Source organism: Dermacentor albipictus, unplaced genomic scaffold (genome assembly GCF_038994185.2).
Source record: "Dermacentor albipictus isolate Rhodes 1998 colony unplaced genomic scaffold, USDA_Dalb.pri_finalv2 scaffold_28, whole genome shotgun sequence".
Taxonomy (NCBI): domain Eukaryota; kingdom Metazoa; phylum Arthropoda; class Arachnida; order Ixodida; family Ixodidae; genus Dermacentor; species Dermacentor albipictus.
In genome coordinates, this window is record NW_027225582.1 from 324148 (window position 1) to 347033 (window position 22886).

The 22886-nt window shown below is 43.2% G+C and overlaps 1 protein-coding gene across 3 annotated transcripts in view; it reads left to right on the forward strand.

The window, feature by feature from the left end:
• The window catches only part of LOC135913889 (endothelin-converting enzyme 2-like), a 71849-nt gene that overhangs the window by 33379 nt on the left and 15584 nt on the right, over positions 1 to 22886 (forward strand). The window contains exon 1 of one of the 3 annotated variants that reach the window (XM_070529711.1): positions 5544 to 5593. The exons of the other annotated variants lie outside the window; for them this stretch is intronic. The gene's annotated coding sequence lies outside the window, so the exon portion shown is untranslated. Of the gene's footprint in view, positions 1 to 5543; positions 5594 to 22886 lie in introns of those variants that run through there. 3 annotated transcript variants of the gene reach the window in all.

Below are 22886 nucleotides of genomic sequence, written 5' to 3' on the forward strand. Positions count from 1 at the left end.
GCCACAGCGACACCTGTAGTCGATGAACTCGTCTGCTGGCAACAGGGGTCAGTCCCGGACGGAAAACTACATAAGCAGCTGCCTTACTACACCACTCTGGGATCTGGCGCCGACATGGCTACCAGATATTTACGCCTACTTTTTATGCAGGTTAGTTACTCGTACCGTTTTGTGAATGGCAAGCCATTTAAAAGATCTGCGTCAGATCCCATTGCATGCTTACTGTTTGCTGCAAGCAAACTGTCTTATTTTGGGTAAAGTTGCATTTTCAGCCCTGGTTGTCTAAAATTTACTTGCCGCTTTCTGGAGATGTCGAACAAAATCCAGGACCCCTTTTAGCTGAACAAGCACAGCAAATGTTTTAAGCTATTATGAAAATTCCATTAATAATGCAAGGGCAATCTGACATACTAGATTAGATCCGCTGCCTTCGAGCTAATCAGCAAGCTGTGGAACAAAAGCTAAACGATTGGAGTGTCAAAGTTCAACTCGCTGAGGAAACCATGTCACGCGTCACATCACTGCATACCACGATAGAAAGGATTTCATCTCATGTTGATTCGGCCACTTCTGCACTTGCCTCAATGCGTGATAGCCAAGACGACCTAGAAAATAGGTCTTCCCGACACCGCGAAGGAGACATGGGCTGAATCAGAAGATAAGATTACGTCCTTCTGTACAGAGAAATTAAATGTTTCACTCGAACTAAAATTTATGGACAGAGCACATAGAATAGGGCGGTACTTTGAGCGCAAGAAAAGACCATTAATTGTAAAATTTATATGCTTTAAAGAAAGACAACGTGTCCTTGAGGCCGCCTCGAGGGTAAAGGAAACAGGATTTGGCATTAGTGAAGACTACTCAAAGAAGGTTTGTTCTAAGCGCAAGAAGTTGCTTCAGTTTGCTAAATCACGTGGCAGTGATTTCAAACTTATGTTCAATGAGCTCAAAACAGGTAAAAAGACCTACAAATATAATGCCGGTTGTGATGACGTAATCGAGTTAGACGGATAGCCATCACAGTTCGCTACACCTCGGAAGACAGCTCACAACCTGCATTTCATTGTCGTGAGTTGTCAGTCTAAAAAGCAAAAAAAACATGAGTTTGAATCTCTTGGAATCGACAAAACCACATGTAGTCATTGGCACAGAGTCATGGCTAGATAGTCAAGTCTACAATGGCGAACTGTTTCCGTCAGACTACAGTGTGTACAGAAAATACCGCAACAGCCACGGTGGTGGTATCTTTGTTTTGATCCATAGCAGTCTCAATAGCACTCCCATCATCGTAGAAAGCTGCCTTTGTGAAACGGTCTGGTGTAGGGTGATGCTTATAAACGGCCACTCTGTAGCAATCTGATCGTTCTACAGGCCCCCAAACTGCAGGTCACCGGAGCCTTTCCTTCAAATGAATGACATCATGCTCTCGTTAAGCACGACATATATTATTCTTGGTGGCGACTTTAACTTTCCCTATAATAAATGGGAAAACTTTCAACCGCAAAACATTTCCTCGTCTCTTATTTCCACAGCATTTTGTGAGCTGATAAAAGCTAACTATTTGCTCCAGTTTGTTGAGCGCTCAAAAAGGTTAAAATCAGCTAATGAAAGCCTAATTGATCTGTTTCTCTGTAACGATCGAGATCTTGTGTCCAGCGTCACCGTAATGCCCGGTATAAGCGACCATGAAGTCGTTACTGCAAAATTAACGTATACTGCTATGCGCCGAAAGAGTCCACTGCCAGGGAATGTTTTCTTTTATAATAAAGCATATTACTCATCCCTATCTCTGGAACTTCATGGCTTTCTACCTGAATTTCGTCGACACACCTCAAACATCGGCTTTAATTCTGCCTGGTGTTTGTTTAAAGCTAAGCTATTGTCATTAGTTCAGATTTACGTCCCATCACGCATCGTATCTTCCCGACGGCAAACTGATGAACCATGGATGAACCACCACCTTCGATCAATTATTAACAGAAGGCACTGATTATATTGCAAATATTGCGCATGCCCAGATTCCAACACGTATCTTAATATAAAAGACCTAAGCAAGACTGTAAATAAAGAAATGAGGAAAGCGGAGGCTACATACCTGCACACATTAGGTGACAAAGTAAAATCTAATCTGAAAGATCTCTGGAAGTATGTCAAAAGTAAAAGGAACAATAAAGTAGCTGTGCCTGCTACTATACATGACGTAAATTTTGGTGATGACGTAACCAGCAACACTGAGCACTTTAATCACTACTTTTAATCAATATTTTCTGGCACTGCTGCTATTGTGGAAAACTTACCAATTCCTACCGACTTCGAACAAATGGAAAACACAGAAATAACAGAACATGGAGTTGCCTTACTGCTCAAGAACGTTAAAGTTAGTTCTGCATCTGGTCCTGATCACATTCCAACCTATTTCTTATAGAACTGTGCTGCATCCGTCGCTCCATTTCTAGTAATTCTCTTTTAGGCATCCATCGAAGAGGGGTCCCTGTCTAAAGATTGGAAATGTGGTAATGTAGTACCTGTATTTAAAGGCGGTGACAAGACAAAGACAAAAAATTACAGACCTATTTCACTAGTTTGCGTCTCATGTAAGCTACTAGAGCATATAATTTATACCAACTTAATGAATCACTTAGAGCAATGGATTCTTTTGCCCCACGCAACATGGGTTTCACCGAGAATTCTCGTGTGACACTCAGCTAATCGAATTCACCCATATCGCATCGTCAATAATTAACGGGTGCTAGGTTGACTGCGTATTTCTGGATTTTCAGAAAGCTTTTGACTCTGTTGCACATAACCTTCTACTGACAAAACTGTCTGCCATCAAAATTGCAGCATCACTGATTAAATGGCTTGAGGCGTATCTTACTGGTAGAAAGCAGCGTGTTGTCCTTGAGGGACTGACCTCATCAGAAACTGAAGTCTTATCGGCGTTCCACAGGGTCCGTCTTGGGCCCGCTGTTATTTCTGATATTCATAAATGACATAGGAATGCATCTTTCCAGTCACACATGCCTGTAGCTGATGATTGTGGCCTATATCAAGTCATTACGTCCGCTGCCGATTCAAGTATCTTACAAAATAATCTTCTAACAGTGTCCACGTGGTGCGACAGCTGGAGCATGAAATTAAACTCTTCCAAGTGCAGTGTCATTCGCTTCACTAACAAGAGGGTACCGTTTGTTAAAAATTACTTTCTAAACACTGAACCATTGATCGATGTAAGTAGTTACAAGTACATAGGTGTTGTCTTTAAAGATAATCTTTCTTGGAATGACCATATAGAGAGCGTTATGTCTAAGGCTAGTCGTATGTTAATTTTCTAAAACGTAATTTTTGGTGAGCCCCCCATGACATAAAGGAAACGCTTTATTTAACAAATGTTCGTCCGATGTTAGAGTACAGTAGCTCTGCCTGGGACCCAGTGACAAACACAGCCAATAATCTACTGGAACGAATAAAAAAACGCGCCGCCCGGTTCGTTACCACCAACTATGATTTCACTCCGAGCTCATCACAAATACGTCCTAACATGGGATGGCCACTTCTCGAGAGCTGACGGAAATATTTGCGACTTTATTTTTTCTTCAATATTTACACAGGCAAGACTGGTTTGTGCAGTGACACATACATGAAGAACCCAAGTTACGTATCACTCAGGACAGATCATCCGCTAAAACTACAAGAGTACAAGTGCCGTATCAATCTATATAAGCATTCCTTCTTTTCAAAAACTGTACATGATTGGAATAAACTGCCGCCCGAAATTGTCACAGCAGCGCCATCTGTGTTTGAAAATTTGTTGTCGAAACATTTATATGTTTAGTTCAAAAAATGTGTTTTGCTTCGGACAGAATAGCATATTAACCTTTCGTGTCCACGGCTTTTTGCCTGAAACGCTGTTTTTTGTCATTACATTATTATAATTATAATTATTATTAATATGATTGCGTTGTACTATGTACTAAATTTTATTTATATTGTATTTCATAATAACCTTAGGTGTAATGTTGTATTAAGTACTGTATTTTTCAATATCAATATTTTGTTGTATTATGTATTAGATGTATCCTTTTTTACCATCAATCATCTGTATTTCCATCATTTGTATATTCCTTCCCCCTACTCTAATGGCCAACATTGGGCGCTGTAGGTATTTAAGTAAATAAGTAAACAGTCTTATGCAATATCAGCACTTTTTCTGGATTTACTGTGTACGTAATAGCAGATATTTCTTTTTGTAAACTGCGTGAAACATATTTTAGCACTGCAGGACTCCCTCACGAATACATATCAATATTTTATGTGTAATGACTGTATGGTTTGCCCAGCCCACACCAAGCACTAGCCTCCTTGCATTAGAGCATGCATCTCTTGGCAATAAGATGCAGACCCCAAGACCGCTTCTCTGTCATCTGTGTTGGAGACAAAGTCGGCTTTGTCGTCTGCATTCCCAGCCGGCAAGCTTGTGCGCACATCTGAAGAAAGGCAGTGCTGACAAAAATTCAAAAATAGAATTTTTCGCATTTAAAAATAATGCCTTCTTTCTGAACTTCACACATGCATAGCACACATTTAGAGCTATCTAATAATATATCACTTATTTTTTGGCCAACTACCAAACCAGTTTTTACCTTGAAAATAAAGCTTCTTGCAAAAGATTAGAACTTTAGTTTTATTAGAGGCGATCAGTTAAACCTTCAGAGCTTCAAATATTTTTCTGCTATACTGTGTAACCTGGGCTACCATTCTGTTTTTAATTTCTGTCTTCTGAATTTTTCGTTACAAAAAAATTAACGCATTGCAATTTTATCACTTTTGCCAGTGCTAAAAGCACTCGAAGTATTCAAACACCTTAAAAATTTGCTCTTTTTGGCAGTCGCATCACTTCACCGTATTTCCATGCACAGCATTTGAAGGCCTCAACCAATACAATGTGCATTTGAAAAAGAATGTTGATTGATGTCCTCTAGCTCAGCTGAGCAGGAAAGCTATACTGTTACCAAATGCTACAAAATTTGTGACAAAAATAAATAAAAGTGGGGAACGATTTTTGAACTCCAGTAAACATGTGGCGAGGTTTTCAGCTTTTTCTTCGGTGTCAAAAAACGCTGGCCGATTCGTCATGGAACGACACACCTGCAGTGCATCTGTGCCACTGTAAGAGTTGTTCAGTAAAAACTGCATTTTACTAACTTCATAGAAATGGTTCACTTTGCTATGTAAAGTAAATGAGTAAGAATTAATAGGTATAAGTTGGCTTAAATTTAAAGTGCAACAAAAGCTCTCTGGCAATGGCAATGATGTGCCTTTCATGTTTGCATGCCCCGCAGGGGCATCTGCGGCAGCAGGCGTTTGGTGCGTTGCGACACCCCATACCCGAGCACACGAGGGTTGGACCCTCCCACGTGTAGCCGTGCGCAGCTGAGCCGTGTCCGGGGAAAAGGGGATCCTGGGGGTTGAGCCACTGCCGGGTGTTTGGACCTTTACGCCCCCCCCCCCCCCCCCGGCGGCGGCAACACATCTCTTTGGCCTCGGCTTCACGTAGACGGCACCTTCGGACTGACCCACCCGGCGTAAATCGGTAGTTGCATTTTCCTGTCTCTTTCTCCCTCCAGTCTTTGTCTTTCTCTGACTTTTCATTTTTCCTGTCTTCTCCTAGCTTCCAATTACTTCCAATTTTTCCAGGCAGCAAGGGTTAACCTTGTGTGAATAGCCAAACTAGGTTATCTCATACTTGGTTATAGTGATAACGTACAGCTGGCGCTTACAGGACCTGTTTTTTACAGTCCCTGTAGCGTCCCCTTGTAGGGCTCCACGGTGGGTGGCTGGCGTTATTGCCAAAAAATACATTATATGGCTAGTTCCTTCCCTCCCCTCCCAGATCGCCCTCAGAAAAGAGGGCGCACCGAAGATGTATTTCAGTTATTTGGACGCCAAAGATCCGATTTCCCACGATTTCACGTCATTCACTCGGAAAAGTCAGATACACAAGTACGCGCAATCTCCCCATTTTTAGTATCAAAGTCTTTAACTGCGGCTCTTGGTCCAGGTTACAAGGCGACAAGGATGGCAAGTGGAGATCTCCTTTTGGAGCTCCGTGACCTGGAACAATGCGAAAAGCTACCCAATCTAGTGTCTTTTGGAGACTTTCAAGTGACAGTGACTCCGCACCGCACTATGAGCACTACCCGCGGCGTTGTCTCAGACGATGACTTGCTTCACCTGACAGACGCAGAGCTCTTGGAGGGCTTTAGTGAGCAGAATGTTGTCAATGTGAGAAGAATAAAGATGAGGCGGGATAGTAAAGAGATTGCAACCAAACACTTAATACTTACCTTCAAATCAAGTGTCCTACCCGAATCAATCAAGGCCGGGTACATAAAGCGCCGTGTCAGGCCGTACGTGCCAAATCCACTGCGATGTTTCAAATGCCAGCGCTTCGGCCACAGTTCGCAGAGCTGCCGCGGCCGCCAAACGTGCGAAATGCAGTGCCCACGAACACACCACTGAAGCTTGTGTGAACGCTCTCCACTCTGTAAACTGTGATGGGGAGCACGCCGTGTACTCGCGGTCGTGCCCTTCCTGGAAAAAAGAAAAGGAAATTGTTACAATCAAAGTCAAGGAAAACATAACTTTCCAGGAGGCACGTAGGCGGGTATCATACCTGCCCAAGAAAACCTTTGCCGATGTGGCGCGTCAGGGGGCAGCGTCACAACGGCCTCCGGCGGCTGTCCGACCCACAAGCAGTGATTCGGCAGTTACGTCACCTGCCCCCGCGGCGGTTGCAGCTAGCGCTGCTCCGTCAACCGAGGAGAAGGGACCATCCACCTCGAAGGTGGGCGCAGCCGAGGCTGCCTCAATCTCCCAGCTCCCTTCCAGCGCTGGCAACGGCCGGCAAAGCCAAATCCCCCAGGGAGCCCATCGACCTCCGGGCTGGTGGGCGCGGGAGTCTTGCCCTCGAAAGTGGAACTCTCCCTGGTAACTTCTCGCTCGCATCACCTCCGTTTCCATACACACAGCACTTATTTACTTCCAATATGGATACACAAATAATCCAATGGAACGTCAGAGGTATTCTTAGGAACCTTGATGACGTACAAGAACTTATCCAAAAACACAATCCAAAAGTGCTGTGCCTACAGGAAACACACTTAAAACCACAACACACAAACTTTCTCCGACCATATCTCAAGTTTCGCAAAGATCACGATGCTGTCGTATCATCAGGAGGTGTTGCCATTTTGATTCATAAAAGTATTTCCTGTCAGCGTTTACAGCTACAAACGCCCCTTGAAGCAGGGGCGGTTCGAATTGTTCTTCTGGATAAACTCGTCACCATTTGCTCGCTTTACGTACCCCCACACTACAAATTAAACAAACATGAATTTCAGTCATTTATAGACGAATTGCCAGAACCTTTTGTTGTTCTTGGCGATTTCAATGCGCACAGCTCCGTGTGGGGCGACACTCGTACAGACGCGCGAGGTCGTCTTGTTGAACAGTTCCTTTTTTCTTCAGGTGCGTGCTTGCTGAATAAGAAGGAACCCACGTATTACTCCCTAGCAAACAGAACCTTTTCTTCAATAGATCTTGGCACAGTTTCCCCGTCCATACTGCCCGAACTCGTATGGGAAGTTACGAACAATCCTTACGGGAGCGACCACTTCCCTATAATGATAAGAACGTCTAAAGAAAACGAATATCCTCCACAAGCTCCTAGGTGGAAGATAGACACAGCCGACTGGGAGAAATTTCGAACTCTCACTAAGATCTCATGGGCCGACATGTCTTCTTAGAAATTGATGCTGCTGTGGAGTATCTTACATCATTCATAATAGATGCCGCATCAAAATGCATATCCCAAGTGAGTGGTCTGGCATGCAAACGACGTGTACCGTGGTGGAACAGCGAATGTAGGAACGCCCGTATTAATCAGAACAAGGCGTGGGGGTTGCTACGCGCTTCTCCCACTGCAAAAAATCTTATGAACTTTAAAAAAGTAAAGTCCCAAGGCAGGCGAATCCGTCGACAGGCCAAAAGAGAAAGTTGGCACAAGTTTTTATCTAGTATCAACTCGTTCAGAGATGAGGCCAAAGCCTGGAACAGGGTTAATAGGATTAGAGGGCGGCAAACATATTCACTCCCTCTGGTAAACACACAGGATGATACACTGCAAGACCAGGCAGACTCAATTGGGGAGTATTTTGAGAGCGTGTCAAGTTCAACAAATTATTCGCAATCCTTTCTCAAATACAAACAAATAGAAGAATGTGAGCCTTTCATCAGAAAATGTCGTCAGAATCAACCATACAACCGTCCTTTTAGTATTGCGGAGATTGCGGAGCAGAGCTATTGCCTTGAGCGCATGCAATAGCTCTGCTCCTGGATCAGACAGAATAATGTATGAAATGATCAAAAACCTACACAATGACACGCAAGTTACACTACTCGCACTTTTTAACACTATTTGGGCTGTGGGATACCTTCCAACCGCATGGAAACAAGCCATAGTGGTCCCTGTTTTGAAACAAGGCAAAGACCCTTCCTCAGTGGCAAGTTACCGCCCGATAGCCCTCACAAGGTGCCTTTGTAAGGTATTTGAAAAAATGATTAATCGCAGACTCATACATTACCTTGAACTGAACAACATGCTTGATCTCCATCAGTGTGGTTTCAGAGAAGGGCGCTCCACAAATGACCATTTTGTGCGCATCGAAGAAAACATCCGTGACGCATTTGTGCACAAACAGTTTTTCCTATCCATATTCCTCGATATGGAGAAAGCATACGACACAACGTGGCGCTATGGAATCTTAAGAGACTTGGCAGAAATGGGCATTCATGGTAATATGCTAAACTTCATAGAAAGCTATTTGTCCAATCGCACATTCCTTGTAAACGTCGGCAATGTACTGTCACGTCCTTTTACACAAGAAACTGGTGTACCCCAGGGAGGCGTGCTTAGCTGCACGCTCTTTATAGTGAAGATGAACACGCTTCGTGCTTCATTACTACCGGCCATTTTTTACTCTATCTATGTGGACGACATTCAAATAGCTTTTAAATCCTGTAACCTCGCAGTATGCGAGAGACAGGTACAGCATGGTTTGAAAAAATGGGCAGAGAAAAACGGATTTAAAATCAATCCTCACAAAAGTTCTTGTGTACTTCTTAAACGAAAGAGAGAGGCCTGGTCCCGGATCCTTGCTTAGAACTGTGTGGACAACAAATTCCTATCAACAAAGAGCACAAATTCCTAGGTATTATACTTGACGATAGACTCACTTTCATTCCACACATCAAACATCTGAAAGAAAAATGTCTAAAAACAATGAACCTAATTAAACTTCTAAGACTACGTGGGGTAGTGACAGAAAGTGCCTAATGAATCTCTACAAGAGCCTAATACGGTCACGATTGGATTATGGGGCCGTAGTGCATAACTCTGCCGCCCCGAGCGCGCTAAGAATGCTGGATCGTGTCCATCATCTAGCTATCCACCTAGCCACTGGTGCTTTCAGAACAAGCCCGATCGAAAGCCTTCATGCCGAATCGAATGAGTGGCCGCTCCACTTACAGAGATCATACATCAGCTTTACTTATTTCCTTAAAGTGCATTCCATTCCTGAACACCCATGTTTTAATACCATTACCGATATGACGTATGCTACTTTTCCGCAACCGTCCGTCTATAAGACAGCCTTTCTCGCTTCGTATGAAGGAGCTTAGCGATGAAATGCATGTCCCACTCCTGGAGCACCGCTTAATGCGTCCAGCCAAGCTATTACCTCCTTGGGACTGGCAGGTCACAGAATGTGACGTATCCTTTCTAAAAGTTTCAAAGCATGCTCCAGAGGTGGAAATTCGAATGCATTTCCTCGAACTTCAGTACAAGCACTCATGCACAGAGTTCTACACAGACGCTTCCAAGTCACATGCCGGAGTATTCTATGCAGCCGTCGGTCCTTCTTTTTCCGAATCCGATCTACTACATCCAGAAACAAGTATCTTTACGGCAGAGGCCTACGCTATATGGTTGGCTGTAAAGCATATAAAGAAATCAAAACTCCAAAAAGCCATTATATATACGGACTCCCTAAGTGTAGTGAAGGCCTTAATGTCACCCTACAAACATAAAAATCCCGTAATTACTGAGGTCTATTCCGACCTGTGCCAAGCTTATCTATCTAACAAGCAAATCATCATATGCTGGGTACCCGGCCACAGGGGAATTGAAGGTAACGTTTTGGCAGACCGGATGGCTACGTCAATTGCACTCCCTGCTGTTAATAATACTGCTTTGGTGCCTCTCACAGATCTGAACCTTACATACGAAAGAAACTGCGAAACCACTGGAAACGCATGTGAGACGCAGTGATAAATAATAAACTGCACATTATAAAGCCACAGTTAGGTTTTTGGCCCTCCCCAACAAAATCTCAGTGAACAGATGTCCTATTCTGTCGCCTCAGAATAGGACACACATTTGGCACCCATAATTATCTGCTTACTGGAAGTGAACCTCCAATCTGTGGTAGATGCGGTGAGAGGCTTACCGTCCTCCACGTGCTCCTGGAGTGTCGGGAAGCCGAATCAGAGAGAAAGAAACATTTTCCGCTTGCTTACAAACATCATATCCCTCTACACCCGGCTATGTTTCTTGGTAAGGAACCGCTTTTTGACACCAAGGCAATCCTCAGATTCTTAAATGATGTCGTACTACACGTTATATTCCCATTAAATTCGTAGAGCATCCTCACTCCAGAGGATGCCGCTGCGATAACAGTTTTGCATAGCACATGCCTCCAGGCCCTTGTTTTTCAAGGGCTCTAAGGAGGCAGTAGTGCTCTAGCATATGTCATAACCTTATATATTTTTACGCATCATATCATTCTATTTAAATGCATCTTAATGTTCATAGTACACGTAATACGTCATCGCCATAATCTTGTTATACAGATTTTGCGCACTTTAGCGCAACTATTTTTAAGGCCCCTCTACAGCCACGTCACACCAACTTCATCGAACTCATGATTTCACTGCAAACTCATTAACACGGACATGGCGCTCTTTGGCCATACTTGGCCCTTGCGCCATAAAACATTCATTCATGTTTGCATGAAACCAGATTTTCTTGTGAATTCTTTCGTTATTATTTTGTGGCAGTGAACGGAATTGAAATGAACTCACAAGAAATAATTTTGTAGTATTCAAGCACATCACTAATAGCTGTTTTTTTAATATAAAAATCTTAAGCAGTCAATATGAATAAGTCGCTTGATGTGGAATGACTTGTGCAGGAATGTTATCATGGAAGATAACAGAACCGGATCATGCAACAGCAATGCAGCATAAACTCCTCCCATAGCATCACTTATTGTCATTGCCATGTTTAAAAAATAAGAAAGGTTTACTGAAATAGGCACACACGATTCAACCAACAAATAAGGATTGTACAGTTACCATTTTTCAGTTTTACAGATTTTTTAAAGGTTGCCTGTGCCAGGTAGCATAATTCTTGTTCTTGAGCTAGATTATTCAAAGGTGGACATTACTAGCACAAGAAATAGAAACACATTCAACTGATTCTCACAAATTTACTAATTCACTTACAAAATTCTGGCACATATTGCAGTTTACAAATTGTAGCCAGTGAGCTTGAAAGACGTATTCACTTGAAAATAATTTCCAGGATGACACCAGCTTCGAGATTTTTCCATAAATGTGAGGCTAAATACATGGGCATTATACTTTTGTGCTTCAATGCATAACAGTGCGCTTTGTTAAAAAAGTAACTGCAACAACAGTGCATTTCTACAGTCAGTTTGATGGCATCTGCCTCATTACTGGTGTCATTCTGGAAATTCATTCTAAGCGCCTATACCCTGTAAAATTATGGCTACAATTCGTAAAAAATTTATTAAGAAGTGAGCTTTTGTTAGCTGAATATGCATCTTGACTTCTACAAGTAATGTTTCTCTGTATCAAGAATTATGTTAGCTGCAACAGCCAGTCTTTAATAAATTCTATGAAACTTAAAGATAACCACCCTACATGCCAGTGTCTCAGTGAATCCTGTGGGCTCAAGCGAATTGTGCCAGTTATAGTACCACTGGCTACCTAATAGAGAAAGCAAGTACCTTTCTTGAGTGTTCTTATTTACAGTCATGTCAGTCTGCTTGTACATTTCTATATTTAAGTATTCATTTTTTAAGATTTACTTCTTTTGGAAAATGTGTTTACTTGAGGGCCATATGGACTACATCTGTCGCTATTCAATTTTGTTATGGTGTCAAGCTGCAGGAAGTTTGTACTTTGCAATAGTTTTTAAGAAGTTTCTGATGTTCTCAAACTACAAATGGTTGTACGTTTACACAGATGTTTGGTTATAAATAAACACTTCACCTAGAAAAATGGTTTTTGTCTGCATCAGTTCAGCACTCTTGATTTCGTGAAGGACCGTTCACTGTGACAATTGAAAAAGTGGCATAACAGTACTGGTAGCAGCTTTACAATATGGTTTATTACAGGAAATCTAGGAGCATATTTTTGAGCCCAGGTTGACCAAGGCCTGCAATACAAAAGTGCCTGAATTTAAATTTTGCCCCTATCCTCTCACAGCAAACACATCAACGTGACATCAAAGGTAAGCATATGCAACACAACATAGCTGAGCAGTATTTTAAGAAAAGTGCAGTTTTAAACACTGCTAAATGCACACGAGCATAAAGGGCTTTCAGCATAATAGGAGTGTTAACGTTCAACACAGCTGCAACAATATTTCAAAGGACTTTCAATGTTGAGACCCAGCAAATCTGCAACAATGCTTCAATGGGCTCTCAACATTAAAATGCGTCATATTTTCGACAATATACTAATGATCTTTCAAATTGAAAAGCCCCAATGGTGTTTCGACAAAATGTCGCAGGCCAATTATCAACACTTGTCAACAACTTCCTCAATAATGTTTCAAGAATTCCCCAGTGATCTTTCAAGGTCATTTGTTGATGTTGAACAATGACACTTCAATAACCTTCTACAATTTTTTGTAAGGGTTGCGCTAATAAACTACAAATCAATCAATCATCAATGGTACGCAGTTGGGGCTTGTAGTTGGTGCGACTATATCGCACTGTATCATCAGCTCACTTGTAATGGATGCCCATAAGATGTCCCACTCTTTTGTTGGACATCGATAGATCGTTTCTACTTCATAAAACGGACGATTGCACATGACATGTGCATTTTAGTACAACAAAATGCACAAGCAGTGGGCAAAGCGAAAGAACAATGTACGTGCGGCCAAAACTTTCGTGTCTCAGATTCTGAGTTTTGTAGACGTCCTTGTTTTCAACTTTCAAAAAGTAATCGAAAGACAAGGTACAGTATACTCAGCAACTAACTGATACCGATAACAGGAAAAGCGCATGGAAATTGCATGAAGGGAGTCTACTTTGTTAAGTACCACCAAACGTCTTAAAATGGCGACAAACCTGACGTGTGCAAGTTATTGCATGGCCTCCGATACTTGATTAAAACACGTTGGCTTGGATTCAATTTGGATTTGGAAACACTTGATTAAAACTCGGCTAGTTGGTTTGGAGACAACAAAAAATACTCAGTGGTGCATGTCGATGAACCCTACACGTGTCCAAGATGTGGCCAAAACATGCACTGAAATAGTTACAATGATAAACCGAAGAATCCTATCTCTTTTTCGGGTAGCAACACTGATGGCTTGCTCACGCACCTTTCCTCTAATTTTTCCATTGCATAAGCCTCCACTATCTCCCTTGTCATAGTGCTTGTGAGCCCTGTACAAAATATAAGAACTTTCAAACATTGGTTTGCAGGGGCAATCTCGGCAGTGAATGCCAAAATGACCCATAATTACCGTAGTGACGTTATATTGAAGCTCTCTTAGTCTTTCATTGATGCATTTGTCAGCTTGAACAACATACGTTCTTCCGCACGTAAGCAGAATGTCGTAGACAGCGTTATGAGTGCAATACAATACTTGACACTCAGTCTTGAAGGTTATATGCATCGAACGCAAGGAGCCGGAAGCATGCCATAAATGGCGCACTAATTGAAGAATGATGTTTAAAAACGTTAGAAAAGTCAGATTACTTAAACATATTTTACGTAGCATTATTTTCCAATTATCAATTAGTCTCACAGTCGCGTGCCTGTCATATGTCACCATAAGTGCAGCCATTGCAATGGCGCAGCAAGCAATCGTACGCGGGCATGTGCGAGCTTGTGTTTCGATACTAGCGCTGAGCTGTGCTGCTCTATGCTGTGCTCCCTGAAGGGCTGCAGAAGATCGCGCCAACCTTTCCGTTCTCACAACGAACCACTTTTAGTTTGCGGTACTGATGCTGTGACATAATTTCTTATTCTTGCCATGTCTGTAGTGGTGTCCGGTCGTCAGCAGGCACATGCTTTTCATGTCCGCGGTTTGTTTTTGAACTTTCTTTTATGTCGATAATGAGTGCTCAGCATGGGCCGAAAGCTCTAACGCACAACAGCTCTGGCAGTATTCCTCAAGGCATGTCGGAAGTGTTTCTTGTGGGAATAATATTAGACTCAGCCAATTGGTGCATGGCTAAGACGAGTTTGAACAGCTGGACAGCAACGCGAAACAAATGGCAGTAGACAAGCGACGTTCTTGTCTGTCTCCATTTGCCCGTGTTTCAGTTCACCTTCCCATGCTCGTGTTGGTCTTTCTTGTACTGTGCTTCTCGCGGTCCGCATGTTTTGTGCATAAAGGCACAGTGGTTTCAGTGGTTCTGGCACACATTTTCGATGGTGTTGTTCGATGTTCAAGCATTGCTTTTCCTCTGTCTGCCGGCGGAGGTCGTTTGTAATAAGGGCTGCCTTTAGATCTAAGTGACATTTTGCACGCTTTGTTGCCCCTCTGTACGTTTACATAGCTCCTGTGTATAACGTGCAGTATTACGTGCTCGTATAATCTGTAGGCCCAAGCCATGTACTTTCATGTGTCCTTGAACGATCTATTTGCATATTATAAAAAGTTTCGCTGTGCTCTACTGCTGTAGAGACATATTTCATTGTCAGTAGTGCTATTTAAGGAGCTGCCTTTGATCTGCTTCCATGATAAAGGAGATGCCGTAGCCGTGGATTTCTACTCTAGGATTTGAACCTAATCACTGAACTTAGAGAAGCTGAAAAGCGGTTACTTTAAGCGTCTTAAGGTACTTTGTATATCTTACCCCCGCATTCAGTATTGCGCCTTAACTTGAAGCCCATGCTTGATTTGGTCAAGAGAAAGCCTGAAGTGAACATGCCCAGGAAAAGCAATGAGCGTCTTAGGACCGTCCTCGCCTGGCGTTATAGTGACAAGGTGAAGCATGGGCTTCAAGTAAGTGTGAATGTCTGAATTGCAAAGATTTTGTCGTCTTTTTCATGTTTAGGATGCTCAAGCCAGCCCGCAAGAGTGTGATCTCTGAAGTATAATTCGACCTGCAGCCCCACATAACATCGTATAACATGCGCCCTTAGGAGCACTGACAAATTTCCTTCCTGTTTTGAAACAGGTAGCGGGCTAACTTGTAATCACGGTAATGATTACAAGGCTAAACCTCACTGTGTTCAGCACACACACAAAAAATTCCCCTGAGAACTGGCGACTTTAAGATGAGCACTCACTGCAACGTTTCCTTGGTAGTACTGCTTGGGGGGGGGGGGGGGGGGGCAGGGGCAATGCCATTAACCACTGCTGCTATGTTGAACCCAGTGTATGAACACCAACCAGATAACGCTACGGAGATATACATGTAGCAGCTCGTCTCCAGCATCAGCTTAATCACTACTGTGGCCTTTGGTGGTACCTTATTGCATTATAAGGAGTGCTGTATGCTTTCAAAAATGTGACAAATGTAGAATCCTGTTACCTGGTGTCAGGCTGAGTGCATCGAACGCATTGCGACGGTTTAAAAGGAAAGGGCTGATTTCATACTGCTACGAGTGGCTCAGCACTCTCAACAGCATGGTGTGACCTGGTGCCACTGCACTTGGTTGACTAGTGCATACCGAGTGTGCTGTGGTCCTAGGTAACCACTAACTGCAATTACATTGCATTCCTTATGATCCATGAACCTACACACGAATTGGCTGTAGTCTCACCCGCATGAAAATATAGTATAGTTATTCTACTCAAATAATTTATAGAGCTTACCATAGTTGAACTTGGACTGCATACTTGCTCACTTCAAGGGAAATTAGGCAAAAATGAAGATACTTCCTAGTTGTAACAACTTTTACCCACCGTGGTTGCTCAGTGGCTATGGTTTGGGCTGTTGAGCACGAGGTCGCGGGATCAAATCCCGGCCACGGCCGCCGCATTTCGATGGAGGCGAAATGTGAAAACACCCGTGTACTTAGATATAGGTGCACGTTAAAGAACCCCAGGTGGTCGAAATTTCCAGAGTCCTCCACTACGGCGTGCCTCATAATCAGAAAGTGGTTTTGGCACGTAAAACGCCACAATTAAAAAAAGAACTTCGTGTTGTTCGCATTTCTAATAGTGAGAACAATATGTAAAAACAATTTTTTATGTAGCAGCTGTGTTCTGAATTTTTCTCCTTTATGGAGAAGCTAATTTGGCACTCTTTTGCTGCAGGGGGTTGCCTGTTACACAATTTATCATTGTACTAACGTATTGGTTTTCGCATTGTTTTTCCTATCTGATATATTGCTGTTTTAGGCCTTCAGCTGTTGCTTTCCTTTATGTTTCACTACTTTGTTTCTATTATTTCTTTTTTCTTTTGCTGATTACAAGGCTAGTCAAATAGTGAATTGTTTCCATATGTGAATTCTGCTTTTGTTTTTGTTCATGAGAATGAAGTCTCATAATGTGCCCTTTTTGATTTATTTCACAGGAGAGAATGCAGCTAACACTGTACGGTTGCTCACCTAAGAAATCGTGTTTATAAGAGAATTGTTCCTTTTCAAGCGTTGCTTTTACTGTCTTATTCTATTTATCCTTTAGTATGTTTATGCTTAGCTGTTATGCATATGTGATATTTTTGTATTCGTTCGTGCGTTAAGTACACATTGTGCCTTTCAGAAATCAATAGATGGCAGTATGTTGTATATTTAGTCTTCACTTTATTTTCATGACAGAGGCAGTTTTTCACTATGTGCAGCAATTTAGTTTGCCTATGATGTCTGCGGTCTGCCATTGTTTTTCTCTGCATTTTAGTGTACATCATTACGTACTAGTCAAACGTTTGATACTAATAAGAGGTTTCACAATAAAGATGCTGGTGGTGACAACTTCAGTTTTTCATGGCTTATTAACAGTGGCACTTCGATTTGTTGTCCCAAACAGTCCAGGACTGTCAGAGAAGCTGCGTACTCCAACGCTCACTGGTTGTAATAGTGTCTCAAGCAGTCTTGGACAATCTGGAACAACAACTTCAAGAGGCCCAATGCATTCATGCTGGCGAATATAAGAAACAGCCAAAAATAGTACAAAGTACATCCAGTGGATAGCGATGTGTATATATATTATATGTTGCGGATACAACCATATGTATAGTACAATGGATGTGCTCTGGACGTAAATGTGGTTAACATGGATATCTATTAGATGTAGTAGATATCCACTGGAAGTTCTGGACATCTATTAGGTGTCATAAATATCTATTAGATGTTCTGAACATCTATTAGATGTTACATATATCCAACCAGTGATTATCCAACCAGCAGTGATTATTGGCGTACGCAGCTTTTCAGATAGTCCTGAACTGTTTGGGTCAACAAATCGAAGTGCTACTGTTAATAAGCGAAGAAAAACTTTATCACCACCAGCACTTTTATTGTTAAACTTGCTGGTATGAACCCTTTGTAATGACGTACACAATATTTGCAATGAAATACAATGGCAGACTGCAGCTGTTTCATGAACATAAAGTGAACAGTAAAAATACAACATAATGCCATCTCTTGGTTTCTGAAAGGCACAATGAGCACTTAATGCAAAAACCAATACAAAAATTACACATATGCATAACAGCTAAGCATAAACATACTAAAGGATAAATAAAATGAGACATCAAAAGCAACGCTTGCAAAGGAACACTTCTCACAGTGCAGTGTTAGTTGCATTCTCTCCAGTAAAATAAAACACAAATGGCACATTATCAAACTTAATTCTCATGAACAAAAACAAAATTCACATATGGAAACACCAAAGCACTATTTGACTAGCCTTGTATTCAGCAAAAGAAAAAATAGAAGTAATGTAGTGAAACATAAAGGAGAGCAACAGCTGAAGGCCAATAAGAGCAATACATCTTATAGGAAAAACAATCTGAAAACTACGAATACGTTAGCACAACGATATATTTTGTAAGAGAAGCAGGCAACCCCCTGCAGCAAAAGGGTGCCAAATTAGCTTCTTCATAAAGGAGAAACATTCGGAACACAGCTGCTGCATAAAAAATAGTCTTAACATATCGTTCTCACTCTTAGAAGTGAACACTGTTATAGCGAGGAAGTCATTTTCTTCGAATAAGTGCGCATGCAGTATAAGTACAAAAATGGCATGCTCTATAAGTTATTCGAGTAGAATAACTATACCATATTTCCATGCGAGTGAGACTACAGCCAATTTGTGTGTCTATTCATGGTTCATAAGGAATGTCAATGTAGTTCCAGTTAGTGGTTACCTGGTACCACAGCACACTTGGCATGCACTAGTCAATCAAATGCAATGGTACCAGGGCGCACCATGCTGCTGAGTGGTGAGCCACTTGTGGCAGTATCGAATCAGCCCTTTCATTTTAAGTTATTTCACTGATTTCCGTACATTCAGCCAGACATCACGTAACAGGATGCTATATTTGTCACATTTTTGAAAACATACAGCACTACTTAAAATGCAGTCACGTGCCATGAAAGGCCAAAGCATTGATTCAGCTGATGCTGGAGACGAGCTGCTAGATCTATATCTCTGTAACGTTATCTTGTTGGTGTTCATACACTGGGCTCAACATAGCAGCAGTGGTTAATAGCATTGGCTCTCGCAGCAGTACTACCAAGGAAACATGTTTCAGTGAGTGCTCATCTTAAGGTTGCCACTTCAAAGGGAATGTTATTTTTGGGCGCTGAAGATAATGAGGTTTAGCCTTGAAGTCATTACCGTGACTACAAGTTAGACCACTACCAGTTTCAAAAGACGAAGGAACTTTGTAAGCACTGCTAAATGCACACGGTACGATGCTATGTGGGGCTGGAGGGTGAACTGTACTTGGAAGATCACTCGCTTGCTGGCTGGCTAGAGCATCCTAAACCTGAAAAAGAGGTCAGAATCTTTACAACTAGGCAAACACATCGCCTATTACTTACCCCGCATTTCGATATTCACCCTTACTTGAAGCCCATGCTTGGCTATCACTACAACGACAGGTGCGAACGTGCCCAAGACACACCGTCTCTCACTGGCCTCATTCGCGTCGGGCTTTATCTCGACCAAATCAAGCATGGGCTTCCAGTTAAGGTACATTTCTGAATGCGTGGGTAAGACATGCAAGGTAGCTTCAGACGCCTAAAGTAACCCGTTTTCAGCTTCTCTAAATTCAGTGATTAGGTTAAAATACCAGAGTATAAATCCACACCTATTGGCGGCGAGGAGTTACGGAGTCGCCATCTATCCGAAGAGCCTCGCTGGCGTAGTATGAGGGAACACGCGGCGCGCCCCTCATAGGTTTTGCTGTCAGCGCTCACTGAAAACCACGCGTGAGCTCTCCCGGACATTTCTGTAAGTACTTTTGAAACGAGAGAAGTTTTTTACTGCCTAAAAAATAATCTTGGGTAAAATGAAAGCACAGAATCGTTTACAGACGCTATCTCTTTACCGAATACGTACAGTGAACGCCACTGCGCGCGGTCGCCGCAATGCAGTCTCCCGAACCGGCTTCTTAATATGCGTGAAAGGTAGGTCAACGCTGAGAGCAAACTATGAAATATGTTCTTATACTGTTTGTATAACTAAATGGAGCGTAATAGAATGAAGCCTCAATGCAGCGATCGCACAGATTCCCAGCGACCGACTGCGCGTCTGCATGCTTGTCCGCGCACTGTTTCGCTTTCGCCGCGGTCGCGTTTTCGCACCGTGCCATCAGCTTTAGGCCACAGTATGAGCATTTGACAGTATGCAAGCAACCATTGTTGCGTGGGCGCTATCAGAGCTGTTCAAAAATAATTTCATTGTAGAGACTTCGACGCCTACGGGGACTGTGATGTGCCGTCGCAACAATTCAATCTTTTTTTTTTCTTTCAAAATTCTTGGACGTTTCAATATTATTTCTCGAGTTGCGTCGCAGGGTATCTTTATCGGTGTTCTCAGCGTGCGATTTCCCGCTGCTTCTTTTTTGTAATCCAGTGCACAGATTTCATAAACACAAACATGACCATATGCCATGCTGTTTTTAATGTGCTCCTTACCGCTCCCTCTCCACTCCAGTGAACTTGCCAGTACCTATAGCATCGACAAGTTCATAGACCAAACTGTCATGACATTAGTCGGGCAGCGGACTCAGGCGAGCATCTCAGCGCGCGTTTTCCTAACATCGCAGACCTAGGCGCCGTAGCAGCAATCTTCCTCGCGTCTGTGCTTGCTGCATAACCGAGTTGTAGCCGATGACTGTTTGCCGATTTTATGTTTCGCGAGCCAAGCTTCACGCAGCTTCTTGTCCTGCTGCTCCGTGTGAACAAGGCTGACACCGGGCTCCGTTGCGTACGTCCGGCACTGCGGCACCGAGCAGTAGCCCACCATGTTGCGCGCCTTCAAAGGCAGCCACTACCTGTTCTAGTGCTTTCAAGCGTTGTAAAGGAGACACTCGAAGCGGGAAAATCTCGCCACTAAATGAGGACTGCAGCGTACGAGGGAATTTAAACTCACGCTTTCAGCTTGCTTCGGCGCTCCCGAAGCAGCCGACGCGGCCGCTATGTCCACGTGATCCCTAATAGCACGTCACGCCGACGGTGGCGCCAGCTTTTCCAGTGGTGGAGCTCGAGGCCAATAGCATCTTTATCATGGAGGCGGATCTGAGGCATCTGCTTAAATATTGATACTTACAGTAAAATTGTCCTTGCAAGCAGTAGAGCACAGCAAAGCTTTATACAATGTGCAATAAGATTGACTGTTCAAGAACACGCGAAAGTACATGGCTTGTGCCTACAAGTGATAGAAGTATGTAATACTGCACGCTATACACGGGAGCTATGTAAACGTACAGAGGAGCAACAAAGTGTGCGGAATATCACGTAGCTCTACAGACAACCCTTATTACAAAAGACCTCGAAAGCAATGCATGAACGGTGACTACCTCACAACGTCGGGCACCACTATCGGAAACGTCTGCCAGAACCACTGCAACCATCGTGCCGTTGTGCACAACACCTGCGGACCGCGAGAAGCACGTACAGTACAAGAAAGACCAGGACGAGTATGAGACGATGAACTGAAACACGGGACAAAGGGAGACAAATAAGAACGTCACTTCTCTATCGCCATTTGTTTCGTGTTGCAGTTCAGCTGTTCAAACTAATCTTAGCGATGCACCAAATGGCTCAGTTTAATACCATTCCGAGAAGAAACACCACCGACTTGCCTTGAAGGGTACTTCCGAAACCGCTGAGCGTTTGCGTTGTGCATCAACTCTTCCGGCCCATGCTAAGCACTCATTACCAGCATAAAAGAGAAGAAAGTACAAAAACAAACCACCGACATACTTTGAAAAGCATGTGCCTGCTGATGACCGGACACCACTGAAGACATGGCGAGAATAAGAAATTATGTGTCCCAGCATCAGTACCGCAACCTAAATGTGGTTCGTTGTGAGAGCGGAAAGGTTGGCGCTATCTCCTGCAACCCTTCAGCATAGAGCAGCACAGCATACAGCATAGAGAGGCACGGCTCAGCCATGGGCGCGTTGCAAGTGCTAGGCGGCGCTCTGTTTTTCGGACGCCTAGCGCCATCGGACGAATAGTTGCTCAAATGTGGTTTAGGATTACTCACGGCGTTAGCAGCTTGCGCTGCGTGTTTGGCTCCCTGTCAAACGGTAGTGATGGCGCAAAACAGCGTGCCGATATTAATTTTAGCCGGGTATCGGGAGTTACCAAGACCTTGACAGGTTCTTTCGAGGAAAGAATTTTCGAGAAAGGAAGACTACTATTGGAAGCGGGGAATGTCTACAACGTAAGGGAACTGCTGGACTCACACGGATCGGAGTTTACTGCTAGATGTATTCCGCAAACGAAAATCAACGCACCAGCGAGATGCGTGAAGCTCAGCGTACGTTACTTCGTTATATACAATGTGGACGCATGAAATTATAGGTGACATTGATTTTTGCAGATCGGCGACAGCAGACAAATCCTAGCGGGTAGCTGCGATTGCCGTGCTGGCGTCGCAGGGAAGTGCAAGCACGCCACGGCAGTTGCTCTGTACATACAGGACGGCAAATGCGACAGCAAAATATCTCACCCAAGAACGTGGGGCGTACCAACGTCTCGTAAGAGCTACCCGAGGTTTTCTAACGTTGCTCTCCCCAAAAAGGAAAAAGGTGAACTTACAAGCCGTGTTAGACAGCGCTGAGAAAAAGTTTTCGTCTAAGTTACTGGAAGTCCGAGACTTTTTTATGCGTTTTTTCAGTGCGTGCAGAGGAGATTCCGATAAACCACGTCGTCAAATATTTTGGCGATCTCAACTGCCCCTTAGTTGATATGCTGGGCGCAGAAGGGTGTGAGCCAGCTGTAACCCCTCCTCGTAGCTCTCGGCAAACCCTGGCGCTGTTTTAATGGGACAGGACTGGGACAGAGTTCCACAGCTTTACTGTGGT